Below are 11,474 nucleotides of genomic sequence, written 5' to 3' on the forward strand. Positions count from 1 at the left end.
AACAAGTGAAAGACATAAACTGGTCTGCCACGTGAGATAACCCAGGAATTTCCCCGAAATATATGAAGATACTCAAATACTCAAACTCATTCAAAATCAGTAAAATGCGAACTAAAACTGCAAGCTCCCAATTCATATTCACAAGATGAGTAAAAAATTAAAAAGCATTGGTAGGCTCGGTGCTGTAGCACAGTGGTTATGGCGCCAGCCACATACACAAAAGTTGGTGGGTTTAAACCTGGCCTGGGCCAGCTAAACAACCATGGCAACTGCAACAAAAAAATAGCCAGGCGTTGTGGTGGGTGCCTGTAGTCCCGGCTACTTGGAAAGCTGGGGCAAGAGAATCGCTTGAGCCCAAGAGTTTGGGGTTGCTGTGAGCCATGATGTCACAGGACTCTACCAAAGGCGACATAGTGAGACTCTGTCTCAAAAAACAACAACAACAAAAAGCATTGGTAAAGACATAAGCAATGGGGACATTTAAATGTTGCTAGTTCGGGAGTGTACTGGTACATTTTGGAAAACAATTGGACATTATTTAGAGAAGAAGATGGTGATTCTGATACCATACGCTATTCTCTTAGACTCAGCAATTCTACCCCAGCATATAGTCCAAAGAAACTGGTGCTCATATGCATAAAAGTATTAGTTGTAATAGCAAAAAAGTGAAAAAAATCCAAATATCCATCAATAATAGATTCAAGATTCCAAAGTAGATAAATACATTGTCACATTCACACTGTGTATATAGTAGAAATAAATGAACTGTAGTAAGAGATAACCACAGAAATGAATGTCAAGTATGAATGTCAATACTAAATAAAAAGAAAAACTAGCTGCAGAAGAAAATTTATTGTCTGATTCAATTTATATAAAGCTCATTTGGTGGTTAATTTTATGTGTCAACTTGAGTGGGGTAAATAAAGGCTGTCCAGACAGGTGGTAAACACTGTTTCTGGGAGTACCTGTGAGGTGTTACTCTAAGACTGTGGTCCCCATCTGGTGGGCTGTGGACCAGCACGGAGCTGTGGCCTGTTAGGAACTGGGCCACACAGCAGGCAGGGGAGGTGCAAAGATTCATCTGCATTTATGGCCACTCCGGCCTGAGCTCCACCTCCTGTCAGATCAGCAGCGTGAACCCTACTGTAAGCCACATGCAAGTTTCAGGTCTCACTCCCTCCTGAGAATCTAACGTCTGATGATCTGAGGTGAGGCTGAGGCGGTAACGCTAGCACTGGGGAGTGCTCCAAGTACAGATTACCCTTAGCAGAAAAGTTGAACCGCACAGAGACCATAATAAATCAATTGCTTGCAGGCTTATATCGAAATCATTCCCCCTACTACCCCCTGCCTCATGGAAAAATTGTCTTTCAAGAAACTGGTCCCTGGTACCAAACAGGTTGGGGACCATGGCTGTAATAGATTGGCACTTGAATCAGTAGACTGAATAAATTAGATCCACCTTTACCACTGTGGGTGAGCATAATTCAATCTGTTGAGGGCTCTACTAGAGCAAAAAGATAGAGGAAGGGCAAATTCTCTCTTTTCTTGAGTTGGGATATCTGTCTTCTCCTGTTCTCTGACATCAGTGCTCCTGGTTCTCAGGCCCTCAGATGCAGAATGAATCACACCACTGGTTTTCCTCGTTCTCCAACTTACAGATGGTAGACCATGACAGCCTCCAGAACCACATAAGCCATTCCTATAATCCTCCCATCCATCTCTATTTCCTATGGGTTCTGTTTCTCTGGAGAACCCTGACTAACACAGTTTAATCAATCAATCAATCAATCAGTGGATCTCTTCTATCGGTTCTGTTTCTCTTGAGAACGCTGACTAATACAGTTCAAAAACACACAAAACTAGGGCAGCACCTGTAGTTCACTGAGAAGGGCGCTGGCCATATACACCGAGGCTGGCGGGTTTGAACCTGGCCCTGGCCAGTTAAAACAACAATGCAACTGCAACAACAACAAAAAGAATAGCCAGGTATTGTGGCAGGCACCTGTAGTCCCAGCTAGTTGGGAGGCTAAGGCAAGAGAATTGCTTAAGCCCAAGAGTTTGAGGTTACTGTGAGCTGTGATGCCATAGCACTCTACCCAGGGCATCAGCTTGAGACTCTGTCTCAAACACACAAACACAAAACTAAAAGATATTCTGTTTAGAGCAGCACTGTCCAATAGAACTCTCTGCAATGATGGAAATATTCTATAACCATGCTGTCTGCTATGGTAACAAGTGACAGGTGGCTATTGAGCACTTAAAACATGGCTAATGTGACTGAAGAACTGAGTTTTTATTTAATTTAAATTTAAACTTAAATTGTCGGCTCAGCGCCTGTGGCTCAAGCGGCTAAGGTGCCAGCCACATACACCTAAGGTGGCGGGTTAGAATCCAGCCCGGACCCGCCAAGCAACAATAATGGCTGCAACCAAAAAATAGCCAGGCGTTGTGGTGGGCGCCTGTGGTCCCAGCTACTTGGGAGGCTGAGGCAGGACACTCGCTTGAGCCCAGAAGTTGGAGGTTGCTGTGAGCAGTGAAGCCATGGCACTCTACCCAGGGGCTCAGCTTGAGGCTCTGTCTCAAAAAAAAAACAAAAAACTTAAATTGTCATAGGTAGCTAGTGGCTACCATACTAGACAACCAGGTTTATAGAGAGAATCAGTGAAGTAATAGATTTAAAATCCAGAGTATTGGTTACTTCTGAAGAAAAAAGCAAGGGAGAGAATGAGGGAGGGATATACAGAGGATTTCAAAAGCAATAATAACATTATTGTTCTTTCTTTCTTTTTTTTTTTGATACATTAATTATAATAATTAATAATTATTAATATTTCTTTGTGGCAAAAAAAAATCACATTTGTAGTCAACAAACAACACACATCTTTAGGCCATTGTTGTTTGTTTTTAACTACCATGCCATGAATTCATAGCGAAGAGGCTCCAGTAGCTCAGGGAGGCACCTTGCCATTGAATGTGACAAAACACTGACTTTTGAATTCATGGGAAATAGGTTCCAGCACCTTGTATCACTGTTACATGGGGTCTATTGGTTATCCTGTGTGCTATGCTGTATACCTATTATGCCATGAGCTCTTGGGGAATAAATGGGTTCTTGCACCTAAAAGCATGGGTCCACTGGTACTCCTGTGTGCTATGTTATATGCTTTATGCCATGAATTCATAGGGAATGGGTTCCAGGAGCTCAGGCTCCTTTCTGTTGGTTCTCACAAAGTGGGCTTCTCTGGGTGGAGCAGGCTGGCACTTCAGTTGAACCCAGGTACCTTTCTCTTTGGCTTCCTTCTTTTTCTGACCATTTTCCTTCACACATTTCAGGAAGCTCTCTCGGGTCTTAGAGTGCTTAATATGCTCAATACGAACATTAATCCTCTTGGCAAGAATCTTGCCCTTAACTTGTTTGTTTACAGCAATGCCAACAAAATGCTGGGTAACACTGTAGACTCTTCCAGTTTTGCCATGGTAACATTTGTGTGGCATGCCTTTTTGAACAGTACCCATTCCCTTGATGTCTACAATATCACCTTTCTTGTAGATTCGCATGTATGTGGCCAAAAGAACAACTCCATGTTTTCTAAAAGGCCTAGAGAACATGTATCAGGTGCCTCTCCTTTTTCCCTTTGTGTTCGTCATTTTGGTGAATTACTGAAAGATGGCGTCTCCGGCCGAAAGCTATTGTTCTTTCTTTCTTTCTTTTTTTTTTTTTTTTTTAGAGACAGAGTCTCACTTTAACGCCCTCAGTAGAGTGCTGTGGCATTACAGCTCACAGCAACCTCCAACTCCTGGGCTTAGGCAGTTCTCTTGCCTCAGCCTCTCAAGTAGCTGGGACTACAGGTGCCTGCCACAACGCCCGGCTATTTTCTTGTTGTTGCAGTTTGGTCCAGGCCGGGTTCAAACCCGCCACCCTTGGTATATGGGGCCGACACCCCACCCACTGAGCCACAGGCACCACCTATAACATTATTTTTCTTAAATGGATGTACTATTATTCTTTAAGCTGTACATATATATTTTTATAAATATCCTTCTGTATGTGTTAAATATTTAATAAAGCAAAAAATAGTGAATGGGGTGGTAGATACGTGAAGGTTTGTATTAAATAATAACACTTTATCTACTTAGAATTTTTTTACAGAAAATATATACTTTTTTGAGACAGAGCCTCACTTTGTCACCCTCGGTAGAGTGCTGTGGCGTCACAGCTACATCAAACTCTTGAGGTCAAACAATTCTCTTGCCTCAGCCTCCTAAGTATCTGGGACTACAGGCGCCCTGCCACAACGCCTGGCTATTTTTTGTTGCAGTTGCCATGGTTGTTTAGCTGGCCCAGGCCGGGTTTGAACCCAGCAACTTTTGTGTATGTGGCTGGCGCCATAACCACTGTGCTACGGGCACCGAGCCTACCAATACTTTTTAATTTCCTACTCATCTTGTGAGTATGAATTGGGAACTTGCAGTTTTAGTTCACATGGGTTTGAACCTGCCACCTCTGGCATATGGGGCCGGCACCCTACTCCTTTGAACCACAAGCGCCGCCCAGATTATCTTCATATATTTCGGGGAAATTCCTGGGTTATCTCACATGGCAGACCAGTTTATGTCTTTCACTTGTTCCGTTTTGCCTTACTGATGTCACTGACTGCCATCTCTGGGTCAGTTCTGAGAGCTTGGGATATAGCAGTTCACAAAACAGACAAAACTCCAACACATCGTGAGGCTTACATACTGAACTGTAGGGGTTCTTTATAGGTCTGAATGATCTTTCCTAGGGTGTGTGTGCAGAGTTCCCCCCAAAGGCCACAGGAACTGAGAGGCAGAAGAAAGAGATTGACAAATCCAGTTTCTCAGAAAAAAAACATTTACTAGGGACTTCCAAATAGAAGTTTCCTTTACAAAGCAAGCTTTTGTCATAAAACATACATAGCTGGTCACATCGCAGACCCTCTTACAAAACCCTGGCCACCGAGGGTAGCTAAACATCCTTAGGAGGGGTTATCTCTGCTGCCGGTATTATTTAAGGTCTGTTGCACAACCCTCTGGTACAGCTATGGGGCAATTTGACTTTAAGATTGCAACACTCTTGCCATTCAGCAAGGTGTTTTCTTACCCATCTTTTACTGTGTGGCTTATTTTTTTCACTTTCTTTATGGCATTTTCTGATGAAGATAAAATAAGAAAAAATTATTATTTTTCTTTTTTTTTTTTGAGACAGAGTTGTACTCTGTCACCTTTGACAGAGTGCTGTGGCATCACAGCTCACAGCAACTTCCAACTTTTGGGCTTAAGTGATTCTCTTGCCTCAGCCTCCCAAGTAGCTGGGACTGCAGGTGTCTGCCACAATGCCTAGCTATTTTTTTATTGTTGCAGTTGTCATTGTTGTTTGGCAGGCCCGAGCCAGGTTCGAACCCGCCAGCTCTGGTGTATGTGCCCGGCACCCTCGCCGCTGAGCTACAGGTGCCCAGCCGAAGTCACAATCTTTTTATAAACGAATCTTAGGAGTGGTAGCTGTTCACTTTTGCAACTTTCTATTTGCTAGAAGTCACTAAATCCAGCCAACACTAAAGTGGAGGGGACTAAGCCAGGGTGTGAATACCAGGGGACAGGGTCCAGTGAGATCATTTTGGAAGCAGCCTACCACACCAGAGGGTGTTTGCTGATGGGCAGGATCCCACAGAGAAGAAATGGCGATGCAAGAGAGAAGGGCGAAAACCTAGAAAGAAACGGGAAATCTAAGCAGAGGACCTCTGAAGCTACTGGTCCACTACCTTTTTCACTGCCATTTCACTGTGCAGGCAGTTCCACACCCGTGTTTTATGAATCTCTTGAGTTCCTATCATGTGTGATAGCAAGACCCATCATCTTGCCTTGCTTAGAAAGCCACACAGTCGGCTCGGCGCCTGTGGCTCAAGCAGCTAAGGTGCCAGCCACATACACCTAAGGTGGCGGGTTTAAATCCCCAGCCCGGGCCCGCCAAACAACAATGACGGCTGCAACCAAAAAATGGCCGGGCGTTATGGCAGGCGCCTGTGGTCCCAGCTACTTGGGAGGCTGAGGCAGGAGACTCGCTTGAGCCCAGGAGTTGGAGCTTGCTATGAGCTGTGATGCCACAGCACTCTACCCAGGGGGATAGCTTGAGGCTCTGTCTCAAAAAAAAAAAAAAAAAAAAGAAAGAAAGCCACACAGTCTAATCACTGGCCCCACCCCCCAAACACACACACACCCTTGTTTTTTCCCTTCCTGTTGTTACTTTCCACTAAAATATTTCCGGAAGGGGGAATTTGTTTGTTGTCAGCTCCTAGAGATCAGTTTCTGCTGCAACTTGTTTCTCCAACATAGCCTACATCTCACCACCGATTGCAGCTCAGCCCTGGCCTTTGCTCCCTTTCCCACGTGTTACCACTTGAAAGCCTCCAACTAATACACTCAGGCCTGTCAAATAACCAGGCATTGTGGCAGGCCCCTGTAGTCCCAGCCACCCAGGAGGCTGAGGCAAGATCATATGAGTCTGAGAGTTTGAGGTTGCTGTGAGCTATAATGCCCCAGCACCTTACCCCAGGGCGACTGAGTGAGACTCTGCTCCCCCAAAACAAAACTATTAAAAAATAAATAAAAAATAAAAATAGTCAGGCATTGTGGTAGACGCCATTAGTCTCATCTACTCAGGAGGCTGAGGCAAGAGGATAGCTTGAGCCTAAGAGCTGTAACACCATAGCACTCTACCGAGGATGACAAAATGAGACTCTGGAAAAAAAAAAAAACAAAAACCAACAACCAAAAAAAAAATCTCTGGCTTATGCTAAAGACAAATTATTTAGTGGTACTTGTCAAACATGGAAGGCAGACTACAGGACCGTCAAGATGGATATACGAGGTTGGGCATGGTGGCTTGGGTTGTAAACCTAGCACTCTGGGAGGCTGAAGCAGGTGGATTGCTTGAGCTCAGAAGTTCAAGACCAGCCTGAGCAAGAGCAAGACCCTATCTCTACTAAAATAGAAAAACTAGCTGGGCATTGTGGAGGGTACCTATAGTCCCAGCTACTTGGAATGCTGAGGCAAATGGATCACTAAAGCCCAAGACTTTGAAGTTGTGTCAAAGGATGAGGATGCTATGGTATTCAACTCCAGGATGACAGAGTGAGACACTGCCTCAAAAAAAAAAAAAAAAAGAAAGAAAGATAGATATAGGGATCGTGGCATTAAAATTCTGCAGTAGAGAGGGAGATTGGGCTCAATGCTGAATACTGCATGGGCAAGCGGGAATTTATAACCAAGGAGCAGGTTGGGTGTCAGTGAATGAAAAATTACTAAGAGGGGTGGTACCTGTGGCTCAGTGAGTAGGGTGCTAGCCGCATATACCGAGAATGGCGGGTTCGAACCCGGCCCTGGCCAAACTGCAACAAAAAATAGCTGGGCGTTGTGGCAGGCGCCTGTAGCCCCAGCTACTCGGGAGGCTAAGGCTGAGGAAAGAGAATTGCCTAAGCCCAACAGCCGGAGGTTGCTGTGAGCTGTGATGCCACAGCACTTTACCAAGGGCAACAAAGTTAACACTCTGTCTCTAAAAAAAAAAAAAAAAGAAAAGAAAGAAAGAAAGAAAGAAAGAAAAAAAAAAGAAAAATTACTAAGAGGTAACATCAGAAGTTACTTGGGATTCTGGCTAAACCCACCTAACTGGATTCTTGCTTGGCAGGTCAGGGTGATCAGTCATCACTTGGGGTGGGAGGGTGGGGCAGTGAGGAACCTGAGCAGATACTGAGGGTGGGGAGCTCTTTCTAAACGGACTTAATCTATCTACAAAGAAAAATTAGGAATTACTTTATTATAAAATGTTCCTAGAAGTCTTAATTGTGTTTATTTTTAAAAAACTGTTAGACTTGTGTGCATGGAAGTAATTAAGGTACATCATTATTGTATTTTAAAAGTTGTACACAGTAAGACTTTTTTTTTTTTTGAGACAGAGTCTCACTTATTAACCCTTGGTAGAGTGCTGTAGCATCACAGCTCACAGCAATCTCCAACTCCTTGGGCTCAGGAGATTCTCCTGCCTCAGTCTTCCGAGTAGCTGGGACCATAGGTGCCCGCCACAACGCCGGCTGTTTCTTTGTTGCAGTTTCGCCGGGGCTCAGCCCGAACCCACCACCCTCAGTAGATGGGGCCGGCGCCTTACCCACTGAGCCACAGGCGCCGCCCAACATTTTGTTTTTACTGTATGTTTTTACTGAACCATCTATTCCCCATCCCAAGGCAAGGATGAATAAAATTAGCTTAAATGTGTAGCATGTGGCTCACAGTCTCTTAGAAAATGTTTCATCTATTTTATTTTATTGACTATGTCTGTATTTTTGGTTTATCCTGTTTGAAGAAAAAGAACCAATAAAACATGGCCAGCAGAAAACAAACAACTGACTTAGCAGGGTTCTTGCTAAAACTGTATTTGATAAGGAAAAGCACAGATAGGTCTAGGAGAAGGTGCAGGAGCCTAAAGTTTGGTCAACCAATCTTTGTCACCCACCACAGTGAAACTCACAGGTTATCTTTTTGGCTCAGGCCTGGCTTTCTGCCACATTGTCAGGCTACCTGTTTCTTTCCTCCCTATTTCCCAGCTTCCCTCACATGGTAACAAATTTCTCTTCATTATGCTAAGCAATCAGCATTTACTCACAACTGTAATGCATGTTCCAGGCAGCTCAAGGGAAGAAGGCCATAAACTTCCATCCTGGACTTTTACTGATACAAAACCAAGAAGAATCCTTTAAACTTGTGGTTTTTAAAAATACAACCTGATCTGGGCAGCATCTGTGGCTTAGTGGGTAGGGTGCCAGCCCCATATACCGAGGGTGGTGGGTTCAAACCTGGCCCTGGCCAAACTGCAACAGAAAATAGCCGGACATTGTGGCAGGCACCTATAGTCCCAGCTACGCAGGAAGCTGAGGCAAGAGAATTGCCTAAGCCCAGAAGTTAGAGGTTGCTGGGACTATGATGCCACAGCATTCTACCGAGGGCAACAAAGTGAGATTCTGTTTCTAAAAAAAAAAAATACAACCTGATCAAAAATTTAAATTTTAGGCTCGGCGCCTGTGGCTCAAGTGGCTAAGGCGCCAGCCATATACACCTGAGCTGGCAGGTTCAAATCCAGCCCAGGCCACCAAACAACAATGACAGAGGCAACCAAAAATAGCTGGGCATTGTGGCAGGTGCCTGTAGTCCCAGCCACCTGGGAGGCGGAGGCAGGAGAATCCCTTGAGCCCAGAAGTTGGAGGTTGCTGTGAGCTGTGATGTTACAGCACTCTACCCAGGGCAACAGCTTGAGGCATTGTCTCAAAAAAAAATTTTTTTAAATTTTAAGGAATGGGCTCTCTCTTTCATCTAAGATGAAGGAAAACAGTCATAATAATCATAAGATTACACACAATTATTGCATTATTATACATACATATATTCTCAGTCTGTCCATCGCAAGACTCAAGTGACTGGCTTGGCGCCTGTAGTTCAGTGGCTAGGGCACCAGCCAGTTACACCAAAGCTGGCGGGTTCGAACCCGGCACAGGCCTGCCAAACAACAATGACAATTAAAACCGAAAAATAGTGGGGCATTGTGGTAGGCGCCTGTAGTCCCAGCTACTTGAGAGGCTGAAGCAAGAGAATCGCTTATGCCCAAGAGTTTGAGATTGCTGTGAGCTCTGATGCCACAGTGCTCTACCGGGGGCAACAAAATGAAACTCTGTCTCAAAAAAACAAAAAAAGACTTAAGGGATGTTAGCTCATTTTTTCTTCCATGTACAGTGCATGCATCTGTCAGCAAGGGTCAGACTTGTCCTGACGGCTAGTTGCAGTCAAGTTGTTCACCATCATGAATGGATACCTAACCATGACCTTGTTTATTCTCTATCTTCAGCCTAACTTGTCTTCACTACTTCCTCTTGTCCTCCCTGCTCAATGTATCTGGGTCTAGCTCGCCCACCCCTGTGTCTGAACTTTGGGGCTTGGGTGTGTCACGGTTTATTTCTTTAGTTGTTTCCCAAGTGAATCGGTACTAATTTTCTCAGCTAGCCAAATTATAAAGTTCTTCAGGTCAAAGAGCCAGGTCTTAACTGAAAGGCCTGTGGTGCGTACCCACAGATGAACCAAACAAGGGAGAACTCCAAGGCCAGGTTTAATGAAGAGAACCAGAGAAGGTAAAGCCTGAGAAATAATCTGCCCAGAGGCTTGGCTTAGTGGTTGGTTTCCGGCCATATGCACAGGGGCTGGTGGGTTCGAACCCAGCCTGGGCCTGCTAAACAACAACAAAAAATAGGTGGGCATTGTGGCGGGCGCCTGTAGTCCCAGCTACTTGGGAGGCTGAGGCAAGAGAATCGCTTAAGCCCAAAAGTTTGAGGTTACTGCGAGCTGTGACTCCACAGGGCGACAGCTTGAGACTTCGTCTCAAAAAAAAAAAGAACCTGGGCGGATTGGCTCAGATACCGTTGCTTTTTGATAGGGGAAGAGAGAGAAGGTGGAAGGTGGTTGAAAATCTGATTGGTCCATGCCAATGCAAATTAGGTATTAAAAATCAACCAATCAGTCTTGTTCCACCATGCCCCTCTGAGGCACCACGCCCTTCCAGGCCAAGGAGGTATTGGACTTTGACCAATCAGGTGGCCTTCTGGGGGCGTGTTTATCCTCTGGGTTTAGGAAGGTTTGTGTGTGTGCCCAGGTTAGGTCACCGGCAGTCTCAAACCCCCGGTAATGTGGTACTTAAATCAGTGTGCGGTATGCAGCATGAGGGTAGTATCTACCCTGTCAATGGATTGATTAATTAGGGTCATCTGTGGTTCCCTCCCCAGTGTTTGGAATGTCAGAATCCTAATATGGGATACTCAGGGGGGCAAGGAATAATGCACGTCTCAGGCTAGGACTGAAGAGAGAGTGTGTGTGTGTGTATAGCTGTGTTGGGAGGGGTGCGGTTACCATCAGTCCTTAATGTTACAGGTCCTTGAATGTGATTTTTATCAAAGCTTACTCTGAGTTGATCAGATCAAGGCAAACCACCTCAAAGCTCTCGAATAATGAGATTAATCTGCATCAGAGAAACAGGGTCCCTCCAAAAGCCTTGTCCCAAATCCAACCCTGGGACCCTGCTTTGTCTGTCCCCATCTCCCCTGTTAGAAGCTCTTTCTTTTGGAAGCCTCCCCGACCCCCCGAGAGTGGCTCCAGCACCTCCCTACCACCGCGGGAGTCACCCGCTGTAGACGGGACCCAGGAAAGTCTTGAATTAACACCTCCCAGGGTCTGGCTGAGGGCAAGGAGCTGGACGTGCTTTTGCTCGATACTAACAGGAGGCTCGACTCGCCAGGCAGCTCGGCCAACCCAGAGGCCCCGCTCGCCTGCAGCCCGCGCCGCCGCCCGCTGCCCAGCCGGGGCCTGCGCCGGCGCGGCCGGGGGACGACGCCTGCCGCCATCTTGCCCGCCGGAGCGCCGAG

At 45.5% G+C, this 11,474-nt stretch overlaps 1 pseudogene; it reads right to left on the reverse strand.

The window, feature by feature from the left end:
- Positions 1 to 3,168: 3,168 nt before the first annotated feature.
- LOC111725530 lies at positions 3,169 to 3,654 on the reverse strand (annotated as a pseudogene).
- Positions 3,655 to 11,474: the final 7,820 nt, after the last annotated feature.

Source organism: Otolemur garnettii, unplaced genomic scaffold (assembly GCF_000181295.1).
Source record: "Otolemur garnettii isolate 467f Iridium unplaced genomic scaffold, OtoGar3 scaffold00043, whole genome shotgun sequence".
Lineage (NCBI taxonomy): Eukaryota > Metazoa > Chordata > Mammalia > Primates > Galagidae > Otolemur > Otolemur garnettii.